We start from the raw sequence: 20252 nt of genomic DNA on the forward strand, positions 1-20252 counted from the left end.
GGCTTTATGGTCCTTTTGATCTGACACTTCACATATGGGCACATAATTATTTATTAAAGACTTCTTTACGTCCCTTTCCATTTCAGCTATAAAAAGAGAATATTAAAATTAGTAAATACATATTCATGCAAGCACTGTGGGCCAAACTCTCCTCTCAGGCAGACCTGACTGACTGCAGCAGGGAAGGAGAATGTGACCCATAAATTGTAGTGCTGTTGACACGTGCTTTTCAATATCTCTTTGGTCCTTATGAATGTTGTTTTAAAGAGTTGTTGGAGATACTCAGACCCGGGAACCTCGCTTGTTTTTTCAGATCCGCCTCACCTCTTTCCAGCATTCCACCCTCCTGTACCAATTGATGCGAGACATCATGAGGGACGCTACCATTACGAGCCATCTCCCATTCCTCCTCTGCATGTGTGAGTATTCGGTATTTCCCCTCGCTTCAGCAGCCTGGAAGAACGGGCAAGTATACGAACCTTTGCGGTGCCTAAAGCCACGGTCCTGGAGCGCTTTTGCCAGTCTGGCTGGAGAGCCTTTCCTTTTGGAAAGCATCAAAGGTTATATCTGTTCATGAATCAAAACCCAAGTTGGTGCCTGAGGAATTCCTGTTACAATAGGTGGCTAGCAAGTGTTGCCTATATGTTTTTCTGATGTTTATTCTTTATTCTGTAAATACTAAATTAAAAGGTGCTGAACCCTGTGAAATACAGCGAGGCAAACCATGTATTTTGTCTGTATTAAGCTTGGGATTCTTCTTAGCTAAAATTTCCTCTTGTGCCAAAGGTTTTTGGTTTTTTTTGCAGTGACTGCCATGAAGCATAATGAAATTTTTGGTAAATTTTCATGGTCCCTGTTGTGTGCACGCACAGGCAATCGGTTGATTGATGGGAATGTCACCCAAACAAAATGGCAAGTGTGATAGAGCACATGGTTTACACAAAGATAAAAGAAATGAATACCAGTGATAACGTGCATTAGAAAAGGGTGGTAGTGGTGAAATCCTATAGAAATAAATATTACCTTATTTTATATGGGGAGACGGGTATCAGGCTTGTAGAATAAAACAATTGTGTCCTGAAAACTGCTATATACCATAAAAAATAGAGCCGAAAAGCAGGACTTGGTACTTTGTTAAAGGGCTTGATATATACATTTAATCATATCTACTAATCACGTCTCATACTGAGGAAATACAAGAAAAAAAGCACAAGTAATACTTTGAAGAATAATGCTAGTTGTTTAGGTGGCAGATTGCTTTGCTGTGGCTATTAGTTACAGCTGTGTAATTACGTATATGCAGAAGAAAAATGAAGTTGTTTTAAAACAAGTCCTCCTCTGTGAGCAGAATTAATTGATATTAACAATCCTAACTACATGCCCAAGTACACACACAATATTTTACTAACAGTTTTTTGGGGTCAGTCTTTTATTACTGAATTGTAATTTCACAGCAAATTTGCCTGGAGGTAAGTAATAAATCTGTGTTGGAGTCGTCTTGGGCATTAGAGGAAAAGTGGGTATTTATAGAAGAGAGTACAGAAACTTGTGATTTATTCCTCAGATTTCCTCTGATGCATCACTATTTACATCACAGTCAACCACATAATTAAATATACTCAAATACTTTCTTAAATTTCCTGCTTTTTACTGTTTTTACTGTTGTAAGCTGAAGGTGGCAGGCTCAAACACCAACATTATGTGGTCATCCTAGATTTTGCAGTGCATGGAATATTCTGCCTAGATGCTATTGGGAGCTGGGGGGATGATCCTCTCCAGGAGCCTGAACCCCATGAACCCAGCCCATACTGTGACACCCTGCACCTGCGGGCAGGGCTTTTTGGGTGGGTAGACAACTGGTTCCCCGCTTCGGGTGACAGTGAGAAATCAGCACTAGCAGCTACACTGCTAAAAGTGCCAGGATTTCTGTCAGAGCCCCAAAAGATGTTGAAAGCGCCCGTTTTGTGCCTCATTTGGTGCTCAGCGGTAGGCCCCTCCGATGCTGAAGTCAATGCCCCTTCCACAGAAAGGTGCCACGCGCCATGTGCCACACGTCCCCGCTGCTCCCCACCTGGCAGCCGTGATTCAGCCTGGCCCTGCTGAGGCTTGTTAGAGAGAAGGAGCTCAGAGTGTGATGCAATGTGAATGCAGACAGCTGCTCTAGAAATACACTCTGATACCAGTCCAAGCTTTAAACTCAAAATTTCCGTGATACCAGCTGTTTATTTTTCCATTAACTCCTGTTGATTCTTCTACTCATTTGGTTTGTCTTGCCATTGAAATGATGAGCTGTAGAGGACCCTTGGAACCATTGTTGTCAGTGTAATTAAATGTAAATACGCAATTAAGCAACATAAAAAAAAGGAAAATCTATCAGGCTCGAGCATTTCTTTGTAGATGTTAAGGTTTGTCATGCTTTTGGAGTTTTCAGGGATACGTTTTAATGTATGAGGTAGACCACCAGCAGTTTTCTTGGAAGTTCTACAGAAGCTGGTGTGAGTATCACTTAGGAGTGTTAGATTTGGGATCATTTGGAGCCATTGCTTGACCTGCTGTCCTAACAACCGTTTAAAAAAAAAAAAAAAAAAAAAAAAAAAAAAAAAAAAAAAAAAAAAAACCCTGGGTCAGAGAAGTTACTTGAGAATTCTGAGAGAAAATGGTCAGAACAGACAGGATACAAATGTTTACCCACAGCTTCATCAATGGCTTTATCGTGTGAGTGGTTTTCTCAGCTTCATAATACTCTCAAATGTGTGTGTATGTGTGGAATATCAATAAAAAAAAGGGCAAAAAATTGGCATCATTCCAGTTATCCAAGCTCCTAGAAATGTCTTCCAGAACCTGTCAAGCTTTAGTGTAATTAGTTTAGGTATAATTCAAGTGCAGAAAGAATGTGGAGAAGGCCCTGTCTGTGTGGCACTTACCTATGTGTGCACATAATTTTGAACGATGGGTAAGTGAAAAAGAAAAAAGAGGAGTAATTTTGAAGGTGTTGCAGGGCTCTTACGTACTTGCAGCTCTTAAGTTATATATGTATTTGTATGTATAATTCTTGTGGTTTAATTGCGGATGGGCAGAGCTGTTGTATCCTAAATTTCAGCCTGGAGCCAAATTTTATAATTTGAGTTATAAACCCCTAAAATAAGGGTTTATGTTTATGATGGAATTGCTGACAGATGCTTATAGTAGGACTAGCAGGCATTGCTGTAATTATGCTATCGTATCCTATCATTAAAGATTTCAATTGAAAGAGGTTTATAAATTGCTCTTCCTCTTAGATAAACCACCCTACATTAAGGCATCAACGATATGGTGCAGAATTAAATTAAAATCTCATAAAATGAAATATGTTCTGTATTAGCTGTTTGACACTTAATTTGCCTCTGAATGAGTAGAGGAAATCACAAATTAACCTGCCTTTGTTTTTCCAGCCATGGCTTATTAGGTGTTAGAACAACTGCAATTACAGCCCAATAATAACCCTCAACCCTTATAAATATGTAGTGAAATGTGTCACTTTGTGTTAGCAAAACCCGTTTGTTAGGACTGTGCAGTTATCCTGGAATTTCTACAGTACATCTTCAGTTAATAGTTCAGGGAAGATACACGAAACTTAAGTTGATGTTTAGCAGCAACATGTGAAGAGTGTAACTGGAGCTGAAGCTTGTGTTTTCTCACCTTTTCCCCCACCTCCCCCCAAATTCAAAGCATCTTATTTTTAAAAAAATGTTTTGGGAAACTGTAGTTCAGGTTTGCTACTTTTCATTGAACAAGCAAGTTAAATTAAAACATACCAAAAGAAGCGTGGCTTTAGTAATCCTGCTCCTTGCTTTGTTTTTCTTTGCTGTGGGTTTTGTCCAGCTCTTTCTTAATTTTCAAAATGGATTTCTAACATAAGGTGCTCACGGAAAAACTGAAGCTGAACTATATTTTGGTCCTTGACAAACATACCAAAAGAAGCATGGCTTTAGTAATCCTGCTCCTTGCTTTGTTTTTCTTTGCTGTGGGTTTTGTCCAGCTCTTTCTTAATTTTCAAAATGGATTTCTAACGTAAGGTGCTCACGGAAAAACTGAAGCTGAACTATATTTTGGTCCTTGACATTTACTAGGTCATCCCATAGAAAGTGATGCTTTTTCTCCAGTTGCGGATTTCTAACGTAAGGTGCTCACAGAAAAACTGAAGCTAAACTATATTTTGGTCCTTAACATTTACTAGGTCGTCCCATAGAAAGTGATGCTTTTTCTCCAGTTGGTGCACAGTGATTCAGACACATGCTGATAATGAGTTTATTTATCTGAACATAAACGAGTACTTTCACCATGCTATTTGTTTTACTCCTCAAGACCCAAACTATAGATTTACTATTGGCTACATTATCTAGTTGCCTGATGTCTTTGTTGACATAAGCTTTGTTGGAATGAGGGTTATTAGGAGTGAGCAGAGGAAGAATAAGGGTCTCTTGACTATTTTTATGACAGTGCAAGTGTAAATAACTTCACAGTCTCACAACTTTTAAAATCTGACTTAGCCAGGATGAGAGCTTTTAATTATTAATTTTTTAAAAAAAGCTCCTAAGGCAGAGGTAAACGTCTACTGATGGATTTAACTGCAGTGATTTAGGAAGCTACCACTGTTGATGATCCATTTATTCCCACACCTTTAGTGAGTTGTGTTAATAGGTTGCTCCCTGGCTGCTTCATTTCAAAGTGGGGTTGGACAGCCTTTGAAGGTGACCAGACCTGGTATTTCAAGGTGCTGCTTACATGGCTGTGAATGAAGCCCGGTTCTGCAGGGGTGGGGCAGGGGACGACTGCCAGGCAGCAATATCAGGAGCGGCTCCAGCATGTTGCCCTGGGTACATCTCAGAGTGGTTAATACACATGCCATAGGAGGCTAGTAGAAAGTTTCAAGTTTCAGGGCCAAAAATACTACAAGATACATCATGCATGTTCCAAAACATTCATCCATCTAGTCCCCACTTCTCTATTCCCATCTCATTTTATGTTGGCCCAGGACTGAGAGTAAGGAAGTGTGAGCAGGTGAATCTGAGGGAAGGTGCACGGATGTTACCCATATGCTTACGGCCAGAGGGAGCTGCCCTTGTGAGGAGGAAGCTGCAAGGTAAAGCTGCTGCCTCGTAGCTTCCTGGGATCAACGATACTCCAAGCTCCATTTTTTCTAACTGCTGACTGAAGGTGACGGTGTCAGCGTTTGGCAGTCCTGCGCCCTGCAATGCGGCACGTGCAGGCAGTTGTGCATGTGCCTAACACGGATGCCTTGACCAGATACTTTGAACTGCGTGAGTGCTCTGGTACTAAGGCAAAGCATGTGTTCTGCTTGCCGTCAGCTTCAAGTTGATAAAAACAGAGTCCAATTCTTAGTTATGTTATTTCATATCTAATTTATACGGACATCAGTTACACAAGGGTGGAAAGGAAAGGAAAGTCAGGCCCAGATGCTCAGCTGTCATCAGCCTCTGATTTTGGACCATGCAGTACAACGGGAAATGTCCAAATGTGAGAAGATTAAAGTGTTGGCTCTGCAAAATATCCCTGATTATGAGAGAAACTGCTTGCCATACATTTGATAGAACATTTAGGTTTTCCCAGCTCCCTCACTGACATTCTGATTTTTTCCTTTGTGCTTTTGTTGCTAAGCTCTTATTTCTTTTAAAAATCTTAGTGTTTAAACCTCTTACTTGCTGCTTTACCTCAGTGTACCTCTAAGCTAGACTTGGCAAGGAGTCCCTCAGCTTGTCAGAGCATTCATTGATCCTTTCACAGTAGGGAGGAGAGCCCCACCCAGTGTGAAAAACATCCCTCCTTGAAGTGGCTTTAATTACTCTAAGACTTGGAACGGGTTTTATGGTTTTGCCAGAAGCCACTGAAGAAGAAAGACTGGGAAGGTCTCAGGACATGAAAAGATGACTGCAGTTGCAGCTTTGCGAAATAATCCGTAGAAGTATTTTCTGTAAGTAGGGAGGAATCTCATATTAAATAAAAGCACCTGGAGAAACCTGTCCCTGGAAGTGCAGCATCGAGAATACGCAGCTGCTCATAGCCTGGAGGATTCTTTGAGCAAGTCCCTGAGAAGGGAGCAGCATGGTCTGGTGACTCCTGGAGGTTATTCAGAGTTTGTTCTATGCTGTGGATACGCGTGTTGTAGGCTCTGCAAGCAACCTGCATTGCCTCTTAGTGACGGAGCAGCGCGGTGACGGGAATGCACAGAAGGGAGATCGCAGGGCCAGCTGCCCGCGTGTAAACTGCAGCAGATAGTTTTCATTCAGTGCTGGGCCTTTTACAGAGCAGGGGAGAGGAATGCTGAGTCTGGACCAGAGCTGCAATCTCTCCCTTGGAATATAGTGTTGCGTCATTTAAAAGAGTGAATCAGTGTTTTGTTTAGCTGTTGGTGCTTGTTTAGTAATATTTTCCTTAAGACTTGCATGTTATAAATTCCCCTTTGCAAGCAGGATTGCAGAGTAGCTCGAGAAACAGACTCTTTAAAAACTGTTTGAAACTGGGAAAAGTTTGGAAAGCAAATTATTGGTGGCATATATTGAATTGCTGAAAAAAAAAGAATGTGTGATTCTCTTGAATTTTTGATTCTGAGACACAGAAGGAGAAAAACAGAAGGGTAAAAATGTGAGTAAAAATAGGGAAATATTTTTTTTTAATGTAGCTGTTATATGTAAGGTCATTTATTGATTAGTTTAGATAAGCTGTAGTCTGAAGTTCCTGCACACTCAATTCAACTCTTGTATCTCTCTCATAGATTTACTCTCTTCCCACTAGGAAAAAGCAGTAGGGAGAAAATAGCATCTTACTTAAAAGTTCATTTCTGCTGGCAAATGAATTCTAGATCAAGTAAGGATTCACTGCTAAAAATCATCCCCGTTCTTAGCAAGCACATTTACATGGAAGTCAACAGAATTGCCTCTGAGCGCACCAGATTGCATTTGGTTCACATCATTCATCTGTTTCCGTGGCGGATAATACTTTGTGACATAATCATTTTCTCTGGAGTAGCTAATTGTAATGCCAAGGAACTACAGATTTATAAAGGAGAAACAATAGCAGCAGATAAATACTGCGTTAACAGAGGCTCTTTGTTCCTCTCCTACAGCCAGCTTGGTTTTGGGGTGGCTGGGGACGTTACAGCAGTGGAAATAAGAGGAAAATTGGGGTGTGATTTTTAATGTAGAAAGATAAGCATGTAAAATCCAATGGTTTGTTTTGTTAAAAATCCTTTGGTAGAAACTTCCCCCTAATCTTCCTTTTTTTAATATATATATTGAGAAAAGCGTTTAAGAGGCAGCAGTCCCCATCCTTGATGAAAGGCAGGCTTCCACCGGCTGGCTGCTGGCTGACCACCTCTCTTGATACAGTCACTCAGTCGCAGCACCAACCCACAGGGCAACTTTCTGGGGCAAGACAGAGGGAAGAAGAGGAGGGGAAAGGCCTCGGTGGTCCTCAGGACCGCTCCTCTGCTGGACTAAAGGGAATGGGTAGCCCGAGCCCCACCTGAGAGGTGGAGCGGCACAGGTTTGTCTGGTGGGACCCAGTCCAGTAAAAGGGATTCTTAAAGAGGTTTGTATGGCCTCTGTTGTGGCAGAGAAATAGTCCCTAGGTTTATCAGCAGTAAGGTCTCTGTTGTCCCCAGACAGCACTGCCCCTTAGCTGATTTGCCCTGTCTGGGCAGTTAACAGTGCTTAGACAAATTCTCGTCTGCCAGTGAGAATTGGTTCCCTAAGGCGGGCTTTCAAACCAGCATAAATTAAGAGATGATGGAAGCGAAATGAATAGCAGCAAAGCCACGCCTCAGGACACTGTGTTGTATGTAATGTTTTTCTGTAGGCTGAGGAATAGCTAGGCATGACTTTGAGCTTTTGGGGCACTCCCTGTGTGCGGATGTGTGTACAAGTGTGTGTATTTGTGTCTGTGTGTGTGTGTGTCCTCTTTACCTAACAGGGTGAATATCTTTGCTTGCATTTATCTGTGTAATTCTAGATCTTTTTAGTTAAAACTAATGGAAGGAGCTACAAAGAGTCTGAGAAAGATGGAAATTTAGAGGGGAAACATGAACAAAACAAGTAGGAAAAATATTAATGGTCAAAAACATTGAGAACGTGTGAATCGTTACCTTAATTGAATATTTAGCCAAAAGTACACAGAATAGCTGCAATGCCAGAGTTCTGCTGCTTGAAATTTCTGTTATCTCATGCTGTTATCAGCTGCAAAGAATGCAAGCTCTAAATATAGTGCACATTCAGAGGCTGTGAGCCTGGGGTTTCTTGGACAAAATTCCTGTGTTCTTTGTGCTGTAGTCAGCAGTATTAGTCGAGTGAGCAGATATTGACTGTGGTATTCACGTGCAGTGAACCAGAAGCAAGCCAACTCTATAGAGGCTGCTGTCAAACTTGTTGCAGTGGCCTGTGAGGTACTGGACTGTGACAGACTCCTTTTTTTTCAGCACAATTCTTCCACTCGTTAAATCTTGCTTCAAAGAGAACTGAAATGTTACAGTCTTAGCGTTCTTTCTTTCTCTCTCTCTTTTTTTTTTTTTTGCTTTCTTTTTTTAGAGTGCACTGCTGAGATTTCCGTGTTGTGAATTCAAAGTCCCTAAAGTGAGAGTAGGTATAAACTGGAAGGAAAGCAAGCAATGAGTACATCTGCAGTGTAGGAACGCAGAGCATCTTCATCATACTCTTGCACAATCTTTCCTGGACTTACACTCTCTCCTCCCCCAACAAAGACATCATGTCCTATAATCTTGGAGTATGGGTTGAGTTTAGTTCAGACTTTTTTTTCTCGAAGGAAGAAAAACCAGAAGTTAAACAACACGATGTTTCCCTTTTTTTCACCCCTTACTCAACCCACTATGTAATATATGTATATATCCATATTTGTTTGCATATTTGTGACAAAAAGCAGGCTCTCGAGCTGCTGTTGGCTGTACTTCTGAGATGAAGGAGACTAACTAGCCCTTCCTGTCATATTTTCTATTATATGATGTTAGGAAAAAAAGATAAGACCCTAATTCCACTCAAAGGAATGTGCTCAATGGGTATTTTATCAGTGTGCCTCAGGGTAGGCTGGGCCAACATGTGTGATTGATGTTATTGATTAATAGAGGAAACGATTTTAAAAATAAAGGTATGCTGTTTGGTTTTTGCTCTTAGAATGCTTTAAATGACCAAGGAAGAACTTAGGGCTTTATTTTAGAAGAAGCTTGTTGTTGAAGCTGAGCCCTATGAAGTTGCTCTTAATACCAGGCAAGGATATATTATAGTCCTTTCCAACACTGAATGTGTAGGTCTGAATCTTCAATAGATCATGACTACATTTATAGACAACTTTATAGGGGTGTTGGTAATTTTCTGGAGATCCCACAGAGGTTAGACACAAAGGCAAAACATCCCGAAGCTTGTGAGCCAGGAATACAAAGCTTCTGAAGGAATGAACCGACTTACCGTCTTCTTGAAAGTGTTATTTATGAGGTGCTGTGACCATTGGTGTTAAGGATCAACAGAAAACTAGGGAGTATTTCACAGGAGGGAGAATTTCTAAACATATCAGATTTAAGTGGCTATCTCTTTAAAGATACACATCTTTCAGTCCTGTATCTCCGGTTGAAATTCAGCCTAGATTTATCATGTCTTTTCCACTGGCCTGTGGAAGAAAAGATTGATAGTCTAGTCCAGTTTATAGAGGCCACCAACACAAATAGCCCCATTTAACAACATTGTGGACAGATTTGGCGGGGAGGACAGGAGCTGAATGACCAGGGGCAATCAGGTGTTCTCTGCTTCACCCTGGAAGATCACTATCGGCGTACATCATCAAGACAGTACCAAGAAAGCTTGCCTAGCAGCCTCTGTCTTGCTTTGCCATACCCGTTCCTCAGGCTTCAGCCTTCCATCCTGACACCTTCTCTGGGAACTGTGTTTCTAAGCCTGTGATTAGATTGAACTGTGGAGGTTCTGAGGGAGTGAATGTGTAGGTCGTCTTGCTGGGTCAGGTGTGTCCCGAGTTGGCCAGTTTGTTCCCTGTGGCGTTTTCATCTGCCTGCCTAGCTAACCTACTCTGTTTAGAGAACGAATAATGCTTTCAGGATATAGATAGTGCATTTACCTCAAAGACTTCAAAACTGAATTTACTAATTCTCTACAAAACGTGCAGCCAGAACATTCATTTGCTTTACGCTTAGTGCTTGTTTTTCACATTTTCCCCCCTCCAGTCACATTAGAATTGGTGTTCCCCCCATTTGTGATTCATTAGTTGTTCGAACTTAGAGCTTTACCTAAGAAATGCTTTTTTAACTCCAGTTTTGCACGCAAATAGATCAGGAACAGCAGTGTGAAGCCTTTATCTCTTGTTTCTTCCGATGTCTATGGTGTTCCAGCCATTATATATTCACCATTTGTGAGAACCAACTTGTAGTGCGGATTATGTAGCATCACAATGGCTTTCAGTGCCTGCAGGATCAAATAAAGAAGCTGGCCTGGCTGAGACAAAACTTCTTAGCCCAACATGAGAACTGAGTGTTTTCCCACTCTGATTTAGTTGCACCCCAGCCAACTCCCACACCTGGACCCTTGATACTGGCAGAGAAAACACAAGAAGTGATTGTTGGCAGAGTGTCTTTACTTCCTCCTCCTAACTTAGCAGCATTTGCCTTTGATAAAAGTTGTGCTTCATATCCTTGTGAATCCTACTGTCCTCATGGAGGTTGGTGCTGATCCATGGCTCTCCTGCTATTTGTGGTGGTGCTTGGGGGATGGGAGAAGCTTGGAAGCTGTGGTGTTTTCAAGAGATCTCCTTGCCTCGCGTTCCTGGGTACAGCATAGATGTGACCATACATCTGCTACTGCTACTGCCACTGAGGTCGTTCTTAAAACGGCTTTTCTTCCCCAAATCATGGATTTGTCTTGGAAGGGAGGGGAGGCATTTCAGAAAATAATCTGTATATTTTATGCAGACACCTATATACATAAAATTTTATATAGAAATTTCTGTACATCCTTTTTTTTTTTTTTGCTGTAAGTAGTAGTGCCAGGTGAGAAATTCTAGCTGGTAGGAACTCTCTTTGTTCGGTAATAGTCACTAATCCTTGTGAATACCCATTTTGGGCTGTCTGCTAATGTTAATACAAAAATGTGAAGCAAACCCAGCCATACCTCAACAGAAGTGATTAATGCTGAACCTTCACATCACTGTTTCTGTCAGGATTGTAGTCCTTTAAAGTTAGAATTTTAGTCAAATGTTCCCTGCACAACCAAATTTAGGTATTAAGTGCAATAAGAGGTACATTCAGTCACTGAATTTGTCTTTTGTTATTATCAGCAATCTTTTGTTTTAAACAGTTGAGATCTTACTTCAGCGTATAAAGTTAGAATTGAAGGAAAGCTCTCTCTCTTCCCCCAGATCTGAGTTTTGTAATATCGTGGACATGACTTACAGTAGGCACTGGAAATGAAAGCTGAGGGGTTTGGTTTGTTCTGATTTTGAATTTGGAAAAGGAGCATTTCCTGGCACCACAGAACAGACATTGAGGAGAGCGTTCGTTTCAGGTAATGTGAGAGCCTTTTCAGGTGCTTTCCCAGGAGGAGGAACTCCACCTTAGTGGGAGGAAGGAGTTAAGGGAAGAAGAGAAGCTAAAATTTGCTGAAACAATAGTGAGCATGGCATTCTGGAGTGTGAGGTAGGGAGGGCTTTGAAGAATCATCAGTGAATGAATGAAATGAGAAGAGAGGTATTTTAATACTAGAAGTGCTGAAAGCTTCGTTCTCTAAAAATCTGAAACCATTAACGTATGGGAGTAAGAACCCATTACTTGAAAATAACTGTTTTTTGAGAGAAACGAGTATTTGCAAAATTCACATATCAGTTGATTTCAAAGTCTGATTTTACTGTCACAGGTCATACCAAGCACAAGAAAAACTTCCCATAAATAACACAGGATTTTGTCGGGGTTTAGGACCAGCCTGAAGCTCTCCTTTCTGGTCAGGTAATCCCCTGGGTGGACGCAGTAATCTGGTCCTTGCGCTGCGGGAGCGGATCCCAATTAGCAGTGCTGTTCTTCCACCGCGATTACTGCAGCACATAGGCAGGAGTAACCTTTGCGTGCAGGCTGTATCTGCCTCTGATCTGCAAACAGTAGACAGGGAAACCAGGAGTAATTGTAGAAACCATTTCAACTCCTTTAGCTCGGTATCATTTGGATGTTTTTCTTCTTCTCCCGGTCATGCATACACCCACCTACGTGCACTTTCTCTGTTGTGCAAAATGACCTCAAGTTTATTTTTTAAAGATCTTGGGGCATTTTCTGAGTGTTTCTGAAGGAGCCCGCCATTCACCAGTGCCTTGCTTGTATAGAGGTCGTCTTTGATGAGGTTTTTGTCATATGCACCCACTGAAGTTTCAGTGTACTCAAGCATTAGAAAAGCCACTATTTGAGTGTCTTTGTTTTCTTTGTTGAGCTGTTTATTTTGCTTTCTTCCCACACAGTTCCCTGGCCTCACTCTGACAACTGCTTTTCTGCATGAATTACATTCCTCGGGGCCGCAAGTCTCCTAATTCTTCCAGTCGATTTGATTTCTGCCTGTGTGATTAGTCCTCTGCTCCAACACACAGTTGGTCTTTGCCAAGCAAACTGCTTGCTAAGTGCCTTTAACATGAAGACCTAACTACATTTTTTAACCTCATTAGTGTGTAGGGCACTGCTTCATTCCAGCTTAATAACATGGCCACTATTGAATCATCACTTGCTCTAAAACAGGTTACAAAAAGGTTGCCTAAGTTGTCTGGTTTTCTTTTTGTACGACTGTGCTTTTGCTGGATAACAGTTTCTTTCATTACACGACCCGTTTTAGCAGGTAAGCTGCTTTTTGAAAGGACACCCATCGATTCTGCTCAGGTCGATTTGTGATACTGAGAAATCTCATGTTTATATGTGCAAAAAGAAAGTCAGAGCCTGTTTGGAAATAGTGAATCGCAGTAATAAAACCGGTCAGAAAATGTGGGTTTGGGAGAAAGGGGTAAGAGGGCTTGGGGGAGCTGATAAAATTTTCCTACTTCTTTCAGCTTTAGAATTACGAAGATTTCATCCTCAGCAGTTTAAATACAAACTTCTCACTGTAACGCTGGGTTTAGAGCTGCATTGCCACAGTCTGCATTGGGTCACTTTGTCTCACGGGATCAATTTTGAGCTGAAAGCATCGTCGCTGAAATTCAGATTTCGGTTGCAACTGCGCATAAACTCGAATGGAAAAGATATTGCAGGACTTCGAAATGTTGTAAAAGCAGTTAAAAAAAAAGTTTCCTAAGAAGACAGTGTCGCCAGGGAGCCGGGGGAAGAAAGGAGGCACTGGGTCACATGCCACTTGTGATGGTGCATTTGTGCAGTTGCATAGCACAGCCACTCAGAGGGTGAGACTTCATGATTAATGGTGTTTATTCTTGACAGAAGCCTCCTTTATTTATCTGCAATACACTTCAGTGATTTTATCAGTCACCTGAATGAAAAATATTCAGTCATACCAATATTGCAGTGTAAATCGAGTAGAGTCACTTTTTATTATATCTTTCAGCCTTATCATCTGCACAGTAATTTTCTAGCAGGGGTTTGATATAGAAAGGCTGGATTTAGCTGTACTTGACACAAAGCCTCTTCAATTTCCCCTAAAAGTTCAGGCTACTCTTAGAAATGTGTATAAATATATATATAAAACCCTCTTATCCAAGCAATTTCAGGATTTGAAAGAATAAAGATAAAATGCGCAAACCTGGCTGGGAGAAACGTTGTTCATGAGAAAACATCTAATAGCTCTGAAACCACTGGTGAAATGCTCTTTGGTGTTTAAGCTTGAGGCTTAGTGCAGTTCTTTTTGCATGGCTACGTAGTCTGACTTTCTTCTAATCAATCATCATCCAACTCCAATCAGCATACAGGCAGAGCCTATCGTTCATCCTGGGTGTAATTTCAGAGTTGAAGACTATAATGGCCACATACAGCACATTAGTCACTGCGATAACAGCTAGTGGCACTCCTGAGGAAGGGGGAGGACGGGGGAGAAGGGGAATAAAATTCTTCTCATTCTCACAGTGCATTAGTGAAATAGGAGCAAATGTTAAACAAATGTTTATTCAATTAGCTGACTTAAGAGCATTAAGTGTGAGAAAGCTTCTGACACTCCTTTGACCCGCTCGGGAGAGGAAGGGGAAAGGGAAGGAGGAAAGGGGTGCATGAATGCCGTCAGGATTTATATATGCCACATATTCATACGATGGTGCTGCTGTGGTTAAACACTTCAAGACATGGCAGGCCCTGCCTGTAACTGAGAGGAGGCTAAAATTTGAATAGCAAATGAGACCACCTCTAGAGCATCAAAAGAGGATTGCAGAGCAGGGAAGTTTGCTGTAGCAATGCAGCTGGTAATCTCACTGTCCGGTCTGTTATTAATAACAACAGATAATGAATATACTCTAGACCCTTTAGATTTTTCCTGCTGCACTTTGTGCTACAGCGTAGTTTGAGGAGGGAATGGCATGTGGAGGTCTGTGGCAGTCTCTCCGCTAATGAGTATCAACACTTCTCCAAAGCTTATTTGAATAACATTTGTTCATCCTGTACATCTCTTAGGTATTTGTGATGATGAGTTCAGCATCAAATACAGCACTGATACGTTAATGACTACAAGTCAATAGACTACTTGGTCAATAGAACCAGCTGAAGACGGGGCAGGAGAATTTTCCTAGCACTGAGATTGGGCTGTGCTGAGCGGGTACAGAGTCTTATCCTACTGGTGGTTCGTAGAAGTCAGTGTGAGCTGAGCAAAGTTAGGCAACGCCTTCGTAAGTAGGACTCGAGCAGAAGCAAGGGATGGAAATCACAGTGTATCTTGTTAGGGTTATTTGTATTTACTGTTTACATTGCTGCACTGTCCCACAGCTCTGTGCAGGACCAGAGCTCTGCTGAGTGTTGTGCAAATACAAGGAGTTCTGCCAGAAGGAACTGAGGGTCAGACCACTTTGGCAAATGAACTTTGAGTCGGCTCTGGTGGCCTCGGGGGTCACCAGCCCCAGCTGTTCTTCTTGCCTGAAGATTATCCTATGTCCCCTCAGCAGGGTCAGACAATGTGCCTTTGCTCCAGTCTGGCATCTTTGCTCTGGCTTACTGAAACCGGGCGCTGATGTGGTTAGAGGCAGGGACGTGCTGTCCGTGCTGGAGGGACGCCGGCCGGGTAGTTGGGGGCAGGAAAAGCATATGCAGCTGCCGCAAAATTTGTAAGATGACGTCTGCTAGAAACCTAAAGGCAAGTGGCACTTGGAGGGATGAGTTATAGTTGGTCACTTTTTTTTATGTTTGTGTCCTTTGTTTGTATAAGCAAACAAATTGCCAAGTAAATGAACACAATCCTACCCTAGTCACTGATTTCTTTGCAGGAATCCTGAGAAGGATGCGGAAGAAGGAGAGGCAAGCTGGGGTGCTCCCTATGCAAAGCCTCCTTCAGAGGAGTGGCAGGAAGCAGTGACAGTGGTTGGTGGCAGGATGGAAGGAGGAGGAAAAGGAGAGGCAGGTTGTTGTGGGGAGACTACCCCTGTGTGAGGAGCAGAGCAAGAATCCTGGGCTTGACTTGGAGAAATACTGGGAGACGGTACAGGGGCTTGTTTGCATTTTGCATAAAGAAGGTAAAAATAAATCAGTCAGACCAGTATCTGCACGCACATTTAAAGGAACACGTGAAGACTCCAAGTCAAGACTCGTACTGAAATGAATTTACCTTGACTTGGTGGCATCTGAAGCAGCAGTTGCTCGCTGTACAGGTGTTACTGAAGGTCACCAGTGTTACAGCTGACCTGACGCAAACGAAATGTTAAATAATGGACTGAATAGTCATTGCTTTTTACAGCGTAAACCCTTCTTGCAGGAATCCACAAGCTGATGGTTGGGATATTTATGAAGTATTACAAGTAGCAGAGGGTGCATGTAAAAAAGCAGGATCTGCTTTCAGGCAGTCCATCAGTTGAAAAATAGGAATACAGTCACTGACTAGACTTAGTGCCTTGATTAATGTGGCCAATTTTTAACTCTAACTACATGATGTTAAGGCTTCCCAAAGACGGAAAAGGAAATCAGGGTAATATTCTTTCACTGTGGCTCGTTGGCTAATTGTCATCCATGGTTTCCAGCACCATGAGCATCTCTTATGCAGTCAATTGTGTCTTTTTTCTTTCTTCTGCAACAATACCTTTTAACTTTATGAGGGAGAAGCGTTTTGTTTTAACCCAAAGTGAGGTTATTTGTTTATTTTAGGAGTTAACATTCCAGAACTGCATACGTTTTGTAAGGCATTGTTCTTGCCTTAATGAGAAAATACTAATAACATAGTATCTCTTGGTCTGACTTTGCCTCTGTAGATGCTGAACACTTTCTGAGCGCTCTACCACAGTTTTACAGATGGGGAAACAATGGTTGAGGAAGTCCACAAACTTGTCAAAGGTGGCACAGCAAATAAGTCATGGAAGCCAAAACCTTAAACCCTGTATGTAGCTCCTCTTACGTGTAAACTACATAGGCACTGACCCACTCAGGATTTCTTTGTACACAATCTGCTGAATGGAAGATTGCTACTAAATCCAATTCAGTGACTCACTTCCCTGTACTGACTACAGTTCCAGTGAGAATTTTGAAGGAGAAGTGAGCAAAATATTGACTGGGTGTTAGAACATGAGAAGGAGTATAGGAAATCATGGCTCTTTCTCATATTAAGACTTAAGCATGGTCTTGTTTTCCCTCTTCTTCATTTGCACCACTAAGAAAATGCAGTTAACAGTGCTTACTTTCTGCTTACTTTGAGCTCTTGTACATGAAGTGTGCTCTGACATTTCCATGTGTTCAATTAACTCTAATTCTTTAAGTGTTCAAAATCATTTGCTTAGTGTTCCTCAGTCCAGGAGTGCAATACAGCAGCTTTGAGGCAGTGAGTGATTTTAGGGGAACGGACTGCCTATTTTAAGAGACAATTTGTGGAAAAAGAAAAGTTAAGTTTTAAAAGATTATATTATTGATTTTCCATACTATGTATTTATGGGTTTAATTGTTTACAAACTAAATTAGAAGTGCAAGAGAAGAGGGACCATGGAATTGCATATTAAAAGTACTCACTCGCCTTGCACCGATGAGTGGAAACTTTACTGGTGGTCTCAGGAAGGGCAGAATTGGATCAGCACTTTGTGCTTATGAAGATCATGTCCATGATTTTATCAGTTAAATAACTGGACAGTTCCCATCGATTGCAGTATATATAGAGTTGAACTTTACAATAGCAACTGAAGATTGAGAAGCAGGATGGTTATTTGACTCTTAATTTTTCTGTATCATTTAGGCATACATTTAGCTAGCTGAGTCTGATTTATCGAGCACCTACAGCTACATGTGTGCTTGTAACAGTGAGGAGAACTTGATCATTTGGATTAATTGCAGCTATTAGAATTTTTCTCACTTGTATTTTCAGGATCAAGCCTTACTTTCTTGGAGCTCAGCTTTCTTAATATAAAAACCTTTCATTAGCCAGATGTTGACTGCTGAAACTGAAGGGTCAGTCTGTACAACCAACCATGGCATTAAACACACAATACTCATTTAACGTGGGTTATAATACCAAAGGAATTGAACCACGTGCTGTAAAATAGGAGATAGTACATAACGAGAAAGTCCTTATTATTTGTTCATCTTCCAGGGTCTACTAGAAATAAAACTGTTAATGTTTTGAGGGCAGCCGTCAGAAAATTATTGCAGGAGAAAAAGAAAAGGATCACGGACAGCTTAATGAGTTGAACATTTTTCAGTTCTCCAAGCAGGGCTGAATTGAACAGGTATCAGAGAAGCGGTGTGGATATCGTTGGTATGAGAGTTATGCCATCAATGCTTGCTCCAGCATTGAATAACGTACTGTTAAATGATTAAATATCGAGGTTTGAACTTTGACACTTTCATAATAAAACAAGATGGATGAAAAGGCAATAATAAATTAGGTTATGTTACAATATTTCATCTCACTTCGTTGACAAGCTTTGTTCTGGGAGATGGATTATTGTTCCATCTGTAACCTCAGCTCAGTGTCATATTTACAATGTTATAGTTAAGGATCACTTGCTGTTTTCAATATAAATGTATTTTTCAACAGATTCATAAAAGAGCCATTTAAAAATTGATCAGGACAAAACTTGGCATTAAAATTTCCAGTGCTGGAGTTATAGTTTCCTTTAAAATCAGGAGATGCTTAAATCACTATGATTTTTTCTTTTTTTTTTTTCAAGATAGGTTTTGCTTAGAAGAGGTTTTTGCCCCAGCACAGCTTGAAGCTATTTGGAAACCATTTATGACAGATGGTGTTACAGAACACCAAACCAACCTCAAAATTTTCATTCAGACTTTCCTGTGACACAGACCTTTATGGCTATCCTGAGTGGATTTACATCTGCTTCCAGAAAACATTGCTGTTGAGGAGCCCTCTCCGACAAGCATGGGCGTTGCAGCATGCCCCAGGGCCCACAGTACTTCAAGAGATGTAAGAACAGGGACAGTGTGGGCTGTGTTGGTATTCTGGCATGTCTTAGAGCAGTTCAGTGACTCCAAAGCAAAGAAACCCAGTGTGAGGACACTGAGGTCACTAATAGGCCATAATTGCCTTGAACAGCCTTGCCTGGCACCTTCACCTACATCCCCTGCACCCAGGAGCCCCTTTCAAGTTCAGCCTGGGGCTTTTATTCCCTGCCTGAGCTATGTTGTAGGTAGCGCCTGCCTCTGGTCCTGCTCCAGGCTGAGCTCAGGACCTGCACTGTACGTACTTTTGCTTCTGGGTGGACCCTTCAGAACCATGGTGTAGCTTGTCTCCTGTCCTGTCTTTGTCCCTGTCTCCTTCTGCATTGGACTGCCCCACCCTGCACTTTGCCTTGTCTCAGGCTGCTGATGGACCCTGTTACCAGCACCTGCCCCAGGTCATCAGCTGAGATCTGGTGGCATGAAGCCTGTGCTGGGGTTAACCTTGGCTCTTGGCTTCCCTTCCCTTCCCTTCCCTTACAGGGCAGCTGGCCCTTGCTGCTCCCCAGCACCCTGAACCAGGTCTCGTCTCTTCCCATCCTCTCTCCTCCTTCAAGTCCCAGGATAACCTCTCTTACTCAATTACAAGCATAGCTCCATCTAAGATGGTTTCATGGAGTGCCTGGCTCTTCACTAGGTTTACATGAACATTAAAACTGTGTGACTTAGTTGAGAAGGCAGTGAAAAAAGGGGAGTGGGAAATCAGAGTTCAGTAGTGTTGTTTTGTTACGAAATTTCTGAACAGTTACAGATCTGTTATCTTGGAAAACAAAACCCCATTAATATTTTTGTCAGTATTCATTTTTCAAAGGATCAAAATCACCAAATATTTAGGTTTTCGAGTGTACAGAATTCAAGGAAATTGTATATTTCCACCTGTGGCTTCCTTCTGCCTCGTGCTGCAGGAGCTGTTCAGGAACATAGGTGGGAGAAAAGGTGCAAGTTGGAATGGAAAAATGAGGTGAGGTAGGGAGTACTCTGTGCCTTCTCTAGCCTAACATTCACAGCTCATCTGGTACCTGTCACCCCTCGCTGTACCTCACCAAGGACTCCTGTCAGTATGGCTCTGAGAAGAGAGGGTGGCTGAAGGGCCGCGTAGTGAGCAGGCTCTGTGCATGTTCACCTGCCTGGGGATTTTCACCTCTAGCTATAGCCTGACAGCAGTATTCCACCTGCATGAGTTAGCCCCTGCGTTACTACAAAGAAAGGGGTTAGATTACCACTTGAGTTTGGAGTATCTGATCTTCCTTGAAAAATTAAGAATTTTGGCTAAAAACAACCTAAAGAATGTGGTGTCACCTCCCCTACCCCCGTTCTCTCTGCTGATAGAAAAAATGTGTGATCCTGTCAAGATAACACTAGATAATGATCTGTGTGTGCAGATCATTTTGAAAAACTCAGGCTTGCTGCCGCTGCTCTCAGATTCCCATGGTCTTCCTTCCCCGGGTTAAATGAGGGCTGCATGGGCTGAAAAGGCAATTGCACTTCGAGTTTTTGAGGCAGCTAAAATCCAGACCTGCTCCAGTCAGGAGCTCTGCACACTCTTGTGCAGAGTTCATCTCTTGCAGCAGTAAGCAACAAAACCACGCACTGTTTTTATAGTAATACCTGCAATCTTACACACAGCTCTTCTGTGGTTCAAAAAATC

The 20252-nt window shown here is 41.8% G+C and overlaps 1 protein-coding gene across 1 annotated transcript in view; it reads left to right on the plus strand.

Annotated features, from left to right (window-relative positions):
- Positions 1-315: 315 nt before the first annotated feature.
- Positions 316-20252, plus strand: part of GLI3 (GLI family zinc finger 3) — a 91449-nt gene continuing 71512 nt past the window's right edge. The window contains exon 1 of the mRNA XM_010137475.1: positions 316-419. The gene's annotated coding sequence lies outside the window, so the exon portion shown is untranslated. The remainder of the gene's footprint in view (positions 420-20252) is intronic.

Source organism: Buceros rhinoceros, unplaced genomic scaffold, assembly GCF_000710305.1.
Source record: "Buceros rhinoceros silvestris isolate BGI_N320 unplaced genomic scaffold, ASM71030v1 scaffold3336, whole genome shotgun sequence".
Taxonomy (NCBI): Eukaryota; Metazoa; Chordata; class Aves; order Bucerotiformes; family Bucerotidae; genus Buceros; species Buceros rhinoceros.